Consider the following 10,649-nt stretch of genomic DNA (forward strand, 5'->3'; position numbering starts at 1 on the left):
AGACCAATCATGGATGCCGCCTTACTGGGCATGCCATCTAAGAGAAGGGACAGTAGGCCCTTGAAACTAAGAACAGGAGAATTCAAAGGTAACTAGTTTATGGCAGACAATTTTAGAATTTCATACCAAGCTCTGCTGTAGTCACTGTAAATGCCACCTAGACTTATTGAGAATTAACGGCACACAGGGCTGCTTTAGTGTTACCAATTGTCAGTCAGCTGTCTGTTACTGTAGCAAGATACCTGAGACAGTCAACTTAGAAAGAGGAGGGGCTGGGGCTGGGGAGATGGCTCAGAGGCTAAGATGCATCCTTCTCTTGTAGAGGACCTGGCTCTTCTCCAGCACCAGTGTGGGATGGCTCGCGACTGCTGATACTCCAGTGCCAGAGGAGCCAGTATCTCTGGGTTCTGGTACCGAGACACACAGGGCATACATGCACACATAAATTAAATCTTAGAGTAAAAATTTAAAAAGAGGGTTCATCTTGGCTTGCAGTGTTGGAGGCTTCAGCGCATGGTCAGACCTGTTGTCTTAGACAGCAGCACATCACCGTGGGGAGTTTGTGGTAGAGCAGGAAGCAAGGGAAGAGGGGCCATGACTTGTCCCTTTGGAGGGCACACCCCCACTGACCTAAGACCTCACACTGGGCCCTACCTATGAAGGTTTCTGCCCTCTCAGGCTATTTTAGAGCCGCTGGGGCACGTTTCTGACCAAAGAGGACCGGCCGCCTGTGCTGCCCTGGAGAAGTAGCCTCTAGCACGCAGGCTGTGGGGACATCCCATCTCAGTGGTAGTGCCTCTGCCTGTGTTTGGCTTGTTCCAGATTGACAGACACACCTTGGCCTGGCTGCACACGTGCTGCAACTTAGCGTTCAGTTGCTCGCTGTGGATTTGCTCTGTTCTACAGCTGAGGGCTCTGCTCCAGCTACTTCATTCTTTCCTTTTAGGAAGATAATTTGGTCACGTGTGTCTGTGGCCTCTCTTAGCTTAGAACTTTCTCTTCTGGGGCCTGTGACTGGCTGGCACTGGCTTTTGCATTCTATGGAGGGAGATGCAGCTAGGCTATAGCACTAGACAAGCTCCGGAAAAGCTGGGACCATAGGCCATCAGCGCAGGAAAGACGGCGTCTTTATTAGAAACTGTGGCAGATTTGATTTGCTGTATTTTATACAAATTGTTTAGAATGGTTTTTAAGACATAGAGGGAAATATACTTACAGCACAAAACTTTTATAATTACTATACTTAAATTATGCTTTACGTGGGGACCGGGAAATGTGTTTTTACATTGCTTACATCCAATCACTTTTGTAATGTTGATTTAAAACCTGTGGGCCTTATTATTATTATTATCACTCTTAATATCAGCTTTTATAATCTTTTACAATAAATCCACTTAATTCCAGTGTTTATGCCTTCAGGGTTGTTCATTACATAGACTTATTTACACAGTCTCTCATTTGAGGAGCTAGCTGTTCCTGTGGCTATACATGTTCCTATACATGGGCTGGTCTCGGGAGAGGTGGAGTACAGATTTAAACAGCATCCTTGTCAGCTTGAAGCCAACCTGCTCTACATAGTACTGAAAATATTCTCAGGGCCAGCTGTGGTAGAGGCAGATCTCTGCACGTTCAAGGCCAACCTGGGCTACATAGTCAGTCCCAGGCCTGCCCAATACACAAATGTAAACAAAAATATTTTTAGGAAATCACGTGGTAAAAGAATGTTATACATTGAATGGCTTTAACCTTAACCCCCCACCACCACTTTTCTCTTCCTTTCCTCTCTCCTCTCTTCTCCTTTCCCTTCTGTTTTTTGTTTGGTTTTGTTTTTGAGACAGGGTCTCAAGTAGCCCAGGCTAGCTTCAGACTCATTATGTAGATGAGGATGACCTTGAACTCCCCATCCTTTCCTTTGCTTCCCAAATTCTGGGATCGCAGATGTGAAAGAATCCGGTTTGGACTTTGCTTCTCTCCAGATGTGGCTCCCACGCTGTTGACAGACTGAGACATCTGTCTAAGACAGCTGGACGGCTACAAAGTGTGGAGCAAAGCCGGGCGGTTCTGCTGAAGCCAGAACTATTTGTGGGGTTTGTAAAAATCGCTGCCTCCAGTCCCTGGAGAATAACAGAGTCTTTATAGTTATCACACACTCACTGGAATCTGTACATTCTTCAGGGGTTTTTGTTTGTTTTATGTTTATAAGGAACATTGCATCAGTATGCGGCCAGTGGTGAAGAGCAGAGAACCTAACACAGTGTCCTCAACAGGAAGGGAAGCTTACTTCAGGGTAGGTCTGGAAGGCGCATCAGGCTGGGTGGCCTGTGTCTGTAAGCCATGCACTTGTGAGGCTGAGGCAGGGGATAGCTTGGGCCCAGCAGTTGGAGACCAGCCTGAGTTTGTCCTCAGAGATGAGACTTAATGTGGCCGCATGCCTAGGCACCATCTGTTTACAGGGCTGTCCAGAGGCGAGAAGGAGTTGCGAGTCTCCTGTGTCTCGGCCTGTTCTTCACTGGAGCCCATAGTGGCTCATTTTACAGATGAGTTCAAGGTTATGCTGAGAGTGATGCATACACTGTGACTGGATTAACATAACATACACACACCACATGTGAAAAATACCTGCATTTAAAGCTGTCCTTGGGGGCTGGAGAAATGAATAAATAAATATCTAAAAAAAAAATAATAATAAAGCTGTCCTCTTCCAGTACCTAACAGAGTTGGTCCTGCTAGCAGAGGAAAGGAATTGTCATATTAGAGTAAGGAGAAATAAAATCAGGGACGCAATGATGGACAATCAAACCCCTAAGCCGGGCGGTGGTGGCACATGCCTTTAATCCCAGCACCTAGAAGGCAGAGGCAGCCGGATCTCTGTGAGTTCAAGGCCAGCCTGGTCTACACAGTAAGTTCCATTTCAGCCAGGGCTACACAGAGAAACTCTGCCTTGAACCCCACCTCCCACCCCCCCGCAGAAAAAAACCAACCCAACAACCCAAACCCTCAGTTTATAAAGCACTTGTTATGGTCTGGGAGACAGTCCAGTCAGTTAAGTGCTTGCAAAGACTTGAGTTTGAACCCAGAACCTACATAGAGTTTGGTGTGGCGGCACATGTAGCGTTAGGGAGGCAGAGAGGGGTGGATATGCCTCGGGTTTTCTGATCAGCCAGTGTAGCCTGCTTGGTGAGCTCCAGGGCAGTGAGGCCTTGTTTCAGTGAGAGGTGGATGGCTCCCAAGGAACACTGGTTTCTTGTGGTCTACACACCCTGTGCATATACGTGCTCACACACGCGTATTGCACACTCATGAACGTGTGTGAGCCTGTCCTAAGATGTCCATTGTTTTTTTTTTTAAAGCTAATTATAATTCTACAAGTAATGGGCATCATAGAAAGTCTTTTTGGGGGCAGGGAGTTTCAAGACAGGGTTTCTCTGTTATCTTGGCAGTTCTGGACTTGCTTTGTAGACCAGGCTGTCCTCGAACTCACAGCGATCCACCTGCCTCTGCCTCCCGAGAAAGGCAGCTATGACAGGCAGTAAATATGTTATTACTCACCTAATTTTTAGCATGTATTTATGTTTGTATACATGTATGTTATAATGCCAATCAGAGGTCATGTGTGGGAGTTAGGGCTCTTTTTCCTCCATGTGGGAGATCCTGGATCCAACTCAGGCGGTCTGGTTTGGCAGCAAATGTCTTTTTCTGCTGAATGGATTCACCAGCCCTTTAAAAAAATTTTGTGTGTGTGTGGGCCTCAACATTTTTGTATTGGACTACTTTTTTGTTGTTTCCATTTCTTTTTTCTTCCTCCCTCCCTCCCTCCCTTCCTCCCTCGCTCTCTTCCTTTCTTCCTTCCTTCCTCTTTTTTTTGAGGCATGGCCTCATGTACCCCAGGCTAGCCTGGAGTGAGCTCATTAAGTAGGAGAATGACCTTGTTCCTTGAGCTTTCACTTCCCAAGTGCTGGGATCACAGACATATGCTACCACCCATATGGTGGCTGACAACTGTCACCCCAGCTCCAGGGGATTTGGCACCCTAATCTGACCTCTACAGGTACCATGCAAGCGAGTGCGCACACATAAATGCAAGCAAAACACTCATACACATAACATAAAAATAATACATCTTCTAAAAGTAAGACAGAGATAGGAGAAGGAGCCAAGCATGGTGGTGTACATTTATGATCCTATAATTTGAGAGGCTGAGAGAGGAAGATGATTATGTGTGAGAGCCAGCATCATCCTGTGATGCATAGGGAGTTCCAGGACAGCCTAGGGTACAGAGTGAGACCCTATCTTTTTTTTTTTTTTTTTTTTTTTGAGACAGTTTCTCTGTGTAACCTGGCTGTCCTGGAACTCACTATGTAGACCAGGCTGACCTGGAACTCACAGAGATCCACCTGCCTCTGCCTCCCAAATGCTGGGATTAAAGGTATGCACTGCTATCCCTAATAAGATCGTATCTTGACGGGTGGTGGTGGCAGTGGCGGCGGCGGCGGCGGCGGCGGCGGCGGCGGCGGTGGCGGCGGCAGCAGCAGCAGCGCACACCTTTAATCCCAGTTTTCAGGAGGCAGAGGGAAGAGGATTGCTGTGAATTTGAGGCCAGGCTGGTCTACAAAGCGAGTCCAGGATAGCCAAGGCTACACAGAGAAACCCTGTCTCTAAAAACAAAAAAATCAAAACCAAAACAAAACCAAAATATCCTACTTTTAATTAAAAAAAAAAAAAAAGGTGGTTTTGATGCCAGTAGTACGGAAAATTGCATAATGACAGGCAAATGACATGTGGACACATCACCTATGTGTGTGCACTTTTTAAAAATTTTTTATTGTATTTGTTGTATATGATATGCCTTATCTGCAGAAGATGGTATCAGATAACGTTATAGATGGTTGTGAGCCACCATGTGGTTGCTGGGAATTGAACTCAGGACCTCTGAAAGAGCAGGCATTGCTCTTAACCACTGAGCCATTTCTCCAGCCCAGTGCACTTTGTGAGGTACAGCCACGGTGGAGCTAGCATAGGATAAGCAACTGTGTAGTGATTGGTGGTTCCAGAAGTGATGGTAGGAAGGGAAAGATGGGTGTGAGAGAGGGGAACACGTATGTGAGGAATAATCTTGGTCCATGCTGAACCACGGCCACTGCTCTGGCGGGACAGGGGCGGCAGTGAGCCCAGCTGCCCACCAGGGGGCGCGCGCTGCACGAGTGGGCGCACGGCCTTTGCCCCCATCCACCTGCGGGTGGAGTTTCCTTTCTGCAACTAGGAAGCAGAGGAGGAGAGGATGCAGCAGCAGGCATGCACAGCTGCGGCAGGGGACCCCGGGTCCCACGGGAGGCCTCTGCCCTACACGGCTGCGAGAGGAAACAGCTGGCAGCCCTGAGGGCCTCGACTTGACTTCCCCTCTACCCCACAACTGCCAGGACGCGCGCGCGCGCGCGGGGTCACTCGCTGGTGAGTGAACAGGCCGCATCTGCCCCCGAACAGGCTTTGCTTGGCTTCAGCTTCGTTTCTAGGTTTCTTTGGCAACGTTTCCAGATCGGGAGACGCTTAGCTAGAAAGCCCAGATTTCCAATTTTCTGGGTCACTGGGACAGCTGGCAGCAGTGAGCAGCTGGCAGGTGGCAGTCCTGGGCCAGATGCCACCTCTGAAGCGAAGCGCTCAGCAGGCAGGGTCAGCCACGGCCTGGAGAAGCTGAGTAATACAGACAGCTCTCCTCCTCTGGTGGTTCCTTTTCTGTGCAACTGTATGTGGAGACTATTTTTAATTTTGCAGTTTTTCTTTTTTTAAAGATTTATTTATTTATTATGTGTACAGTGTTCTGTTTGCCTGTACACCTGCAGGCTAGAAGGGGACACCAGATCTCATTATAGATGGCTGTGAGCCACCATGTGGTTGCTTGGAATTGAACTCAGGACCTTTGGAAGAGCAGCCAGTGCTCTCTTTCAACCTTTGAGCCATCTCTCTAGCCCCTTGCAGTTTTTCTAGATATACAGGAAGACGGTAAAGTCTTAGGGACCCACGATTGTCCCAGTTTCTTTCTTTCTTTCTTTCTTTCTTTCTTTCTTTCTTTCTTTTTTTGGTTTTTCGAGACAGGGTTTCTCTGTGTAGCCTTGGCCATCCTGGACTCACTTTGTAGACCAGGCTGGCCTCAAACTCACAGTGATCCGCCTGCCTCTGCCTCCCGAGTGCTGGGATGCGCCACCACGCCCGGCTTTTTCTTTCTTTCTTTCTTTCTTTCTTTCTTTCTTTCTTTCTTTCTTTTTCTTTTGGTTTTTCAAGACAGGGTTTCTCTATGTAGCCTTGGCTGTCCTAAATTCACTTTGTAGACCAGACTGGCCTTCAATTCTCAGAGATCGTCCTGTCCCTATCTCTTGAGTGCTGGGATTAAAGGCGTGTGCCACCACAGCCTGGCTGGGTTTTTTTTCTTGTGTGTGTGTGTGTGTGTGTGTGTGTGTGTGTTTTAATAAAAATAAATAAGGGTTTTTTTTTCACTGAGTCCAATCTTGTTTTTTCTCTGAATGAGACCAATAATAACTTTTTAAAAAAACAATAATAACTTATAATCAACTCCCAATGAAAACAAACATCTGTAGCCCAAGAAAGCAACCAAAGACCTACCCAACCCCGTATTATTATTTTTTAAGACAAAGTCTCACTATGTAGCTCATGCTAGCCTCACATTTAGCGCCTTCCTGCCTTAGCCTCCAGAACGCAGGAGTCACACTACAGCTGCCTTTGTTTTTGTTTTTGATGAGGGCTCATCTAGCCTCACGTGACCTTGCTTGAGCTGGTCCTCCTGCCTCCATTTCCACCTTGTGAGGATTACAGGCGTGCACCACCATGTCCTGTTCACTGAGGAGTTTCTGCATGCTGGATGAGCTGAGCACTCCTCCAGCTGAGTGCACTAAGCTTTATTATTATTTTTTTTAATAGAAAAAAACAATCCCCCTTTCAATCCAATTCACTCATGAAGGTCTATTCTATAGAACATAAAAGGGAGCTATGGTTCACACTTGTAATCCCAGCATCTGGAACAGGGAGGGAGGCAGGAAGATCAGGAGTTCAAGACCAGCCTGGGCTGTAGAGGACCATCCCCTGCCTCCCCACCCCCACCCCACCCCCTGCCTTTGGTTTTTCAAGACAGGGTTTCTCTCTGTGTAAGCCTGGAGGTCCTGGACTCACTTTGAAGACCAGGCTGGCCTTGAATTAACAGAAATGCACCTGCCTCTGCCTCCCTGAGTGCTGGGATTACAGGTGTGCGCCACAGCGCCTGGCTCCAGACTCCGTTTCTTAATACAAAAAGATAAAAAGAAAAAGAGAGTAACCGCATAGGGTTAGAGAAACTGCCTTGTGTAAGGAGGTTGCTGCAACTGTGTCCTCTCTTGTTCCTGTATAGGATTTCCACAGCCCTGTCTCACCAAGGAACAGGGCAGCCATGCTGAGGCCAGCATCCCCCAAAGCCTGAACAGGGTGGGTTACCACGGAGAGCACCATTGATGTTTGTTGCTGGTGGCTGGCTTGTGTGAATGGTGAGGTGATTAATACCACATTTGTCTCTGGTTAAGATTTATTTTTATTTTATGTGTGTGAGTGCTTGCCTGCGTGTATTCCTGCACCACGTTCGTGCAGTGCCTAATGAGGCCAGAGGAGGGCATAGGGTTCTCCTGCAGAAAGTGGAGTTACAGTTGGTTGAGATCTGGCATGTGTGTGCTGGGAATGGAGCCGGGTCTTCTGCAGGAGCTGTAAATGCTCTTGAACACTGAGCACTCTCTCCAGCCTGGTAAATACATACTTCGTACATGCACTGCATGCCTGCAGCCCTGTTAACATACGTCACACATGCACCGCGTGTCTCCAGTACAGTTAACACATACTTCAAACATGCACTCCATGTCTGCAGCTCTGGTTAGCACACACTTTATATATACACCGCATGTCTTCAGTCCTGTTAACACATATGTCACACATGTACTGCTTGTCTGCAGCCCTGCAAAGCCCTCGGGTTAACAGGGCATGAGTCAGCCACCAAAAGAAGGAAATGGTAGTGTTGAGCAGGAGCCTAGAGACCCTATGTGTACAGAAGTTTGTCTCTGTCTTTTTTTTTTTTTAATTTATTATTATGTATATAATGCTCTGCCTGCATGTACACCTGCAGGCCAGAAGAGGGCATCAGATCACATTATAGATGGTTGTGAGCCACCATGTGGTTGCTGGGAATTGAACTCAGGACCTCTGGAAGAGCCGTCAGTGCTCTTAACCTCTGAGCCATTTCCCCAGCTCCAGAAGTTTGTCTCTTGTATTAGCAGACACTTTGTGCCCCTAGCATGAGCAGACTGTGGGTCTCTGTTTTCCACCTTTTGTCAATGCTCCTGAAGGAAGCTGGTTGACTCTGCTGTCCCATCCGGGCTCAGGAGACAGCTAAGCTTGGTGTCAGTCTCCTGTCCTTCCAGCTTCCTTCTTGGGCCTTACAGGCCATAACATTTTTCTGTTCAGGGTTGGTGGCTTCCCCAAAGGGCCTCAAAGACAATCAGTTTTGGCCAGGCATGGTGGCACACGCCTTTAATCCCAGCTCTCGAGAGGCAGAGGCAGGCAGATCTCTGTGAGTTCCAGGCTAGCCTGGTCTACAAAGTGAGTCTAGGACAGCCAAGACTACACAGAGAAACCCTGTCTCAAAAAACAAACAAACAAACAAACAAACAAAAACAAAAACAGACAACCAATTTCCAGAACATCTCTGAGTAGCACAGAACTCCTATTTGTAGCACAGGCTTGCCTCTCTCTGCTGTTTGCCCCTCCAGGGCCCAGTCAGGCCCAGGAGCTCTGCTGAGTATAGTCCGGTGGGTGGTGGTGGGGTGGAGGTGGGAGTGTGGGGGAGGGGATAGAGGCAGCCCAGCCCTTGCCTCCTCCTCTGGACCCTGGGGCTGCTGTGATAGACCTAGACTGACAGACTGGGGTGGTGCCAGGTGTTTGGGGCAGGCTGTAGCTCCCCCACCCCGACCCGTGAACCCCACTTACATGGATGGCACTTGGTCCTGCCTGGCTGTGACTAGGCAGAAGTTTGAAAGTGATCCAACAAGAGGCAGGAGGAAGCTCCTGCTGGGCTGGAACTTGCTGTGTAGACCAGGCTGGTCTTGAACTCACAGAGACTCCCCTGTCTTCTGCTTCGCAAGTTCTGGAATTAAAACCATGTACCACCCCCTCTCCTGGCTCTTGCTTTGTGGCTGTTGTAGCCCTGTGGTGGTTTTTTGTTTTGTTTCGTCGTGTCTGTCTGTCTGTCTGTTTTTATTATTGAGAGGAGTTTGAGTAGCCCAGGGTGACACCGAACCTGCTTTGTAGCTGATGATGTCCTCGATCCTGATCATCCTGTTTTCACCCTCCCAAGTGCAGGAGTCACAGGTGTGGGCCACCATGCCAGGTGGGGAGGAGCTTCGGAGAAGGAATCTTCCTCGTACAGTGGCCTGGGACCCAGTAATGGCCAACAGACCACTTCGGAAAGCTGCTGCCTGGCCACACGTCAGCACCCTCTCCCCTGGCGATGCCTTGCCTTCCCAGCCCGGCACTGAGCGCTTCAGGCTGGTGTCACACACATCTCGGTGGTCAGTGTGCCTGGGTCTGGGGTCTCACCGTTCTGTCTAGCTCCTACCCCTGCACAGCCATGCCTCTTTGGTTTTAGAAGATTCCTCCTTGGATGGTGTTGGTCGGCAAACCCAGGGCACGTTGTGGATCAAGGCCTGGGTTGCAGTGCTGTCCCTCTGCCTCGGCCTGGTGGCCACAGCATACTCATCCTGCTGTCATTCCTGACTTCCTCTCAGCTTCCCGTTGGTGTCCCTGCCACATGCAATGAGTGCTTCCTGTTGCCTCTGGAGTGCTAACTCACTAGATTTTCTCTGTCTCTCTGTCTCCGTCTTTCTGAGACAGGGTTTCTTTGTGTGTAGCTTAGGCTGGCCTGGAACTCACTCTGAGGACCAGGCTGGCCTCAACTTCACAGAGATCCACTTGGCCTCTGCCTTCAGAGTACTGGGATTAAAGGTGTACACTACCATACCTGGCTTCATCAGATTCCCCCTGCCCCCCCCCCCCCCCCCCCCCCCCCCGCCATAGGGTTTCTTTATGTAGCCTTGACTGTCTTGGACTCACTTTGTAGACCAGGCTGGCATCAAACTCACAGCGATCCTCCTGCCTCTGCCTCCCGAGTGCTGGGATTAAAGGTGTGCGCCACCACACCTGGTCCCTTTCACCAGATTCTTTTTTTTTTCCCCCTGGTTTTTTGAGACAGGGTCTCTCTGTGTTGCCTTGGGTTGTCCTGGACTCACTTTGTAGACCAGGCTGGCCTCGAACTCACATCGATCCACCAGCCTCTGCCTCCCGAGTGCTGGGATTAAAGGTGTGCGCCACCACGCCTGGCTTTCACCAGATTCTTAATGATGATTTTGCCCTTTGTTTACAGAGTGCCAGTGTCCCCCTGAAAACTACCCCAGATCCCATGTCCTAACTGGAAGAGAAATTGAAAACCAGGAAATAAAAAGTCAGAGCTGGATGTGGTGGCTCACAGCTGGAATCCCAGTACTTGGGAAGGGGGAGTTGGAGGATCAGTTCAGAGGTCTTTGCCTACAAAGCAAGTTCAAGGTCAACCCAGACTACATAAGATTCTA

The sequence above is a fragment of the Acomys russatus genome, chromosome 32 (assembly GCF_903995435.1).
Source record: "Acomys russatus chromosome 32, mAcoRus1.1, whole genome shotgun sequence".
Classification (NCBI taxonomy): domain Eukaryota; kingdom Metazoa; phylum Chordata; class Mammalia; order Rodentia; family Muridae; genus Acomys; species Acomys russatus.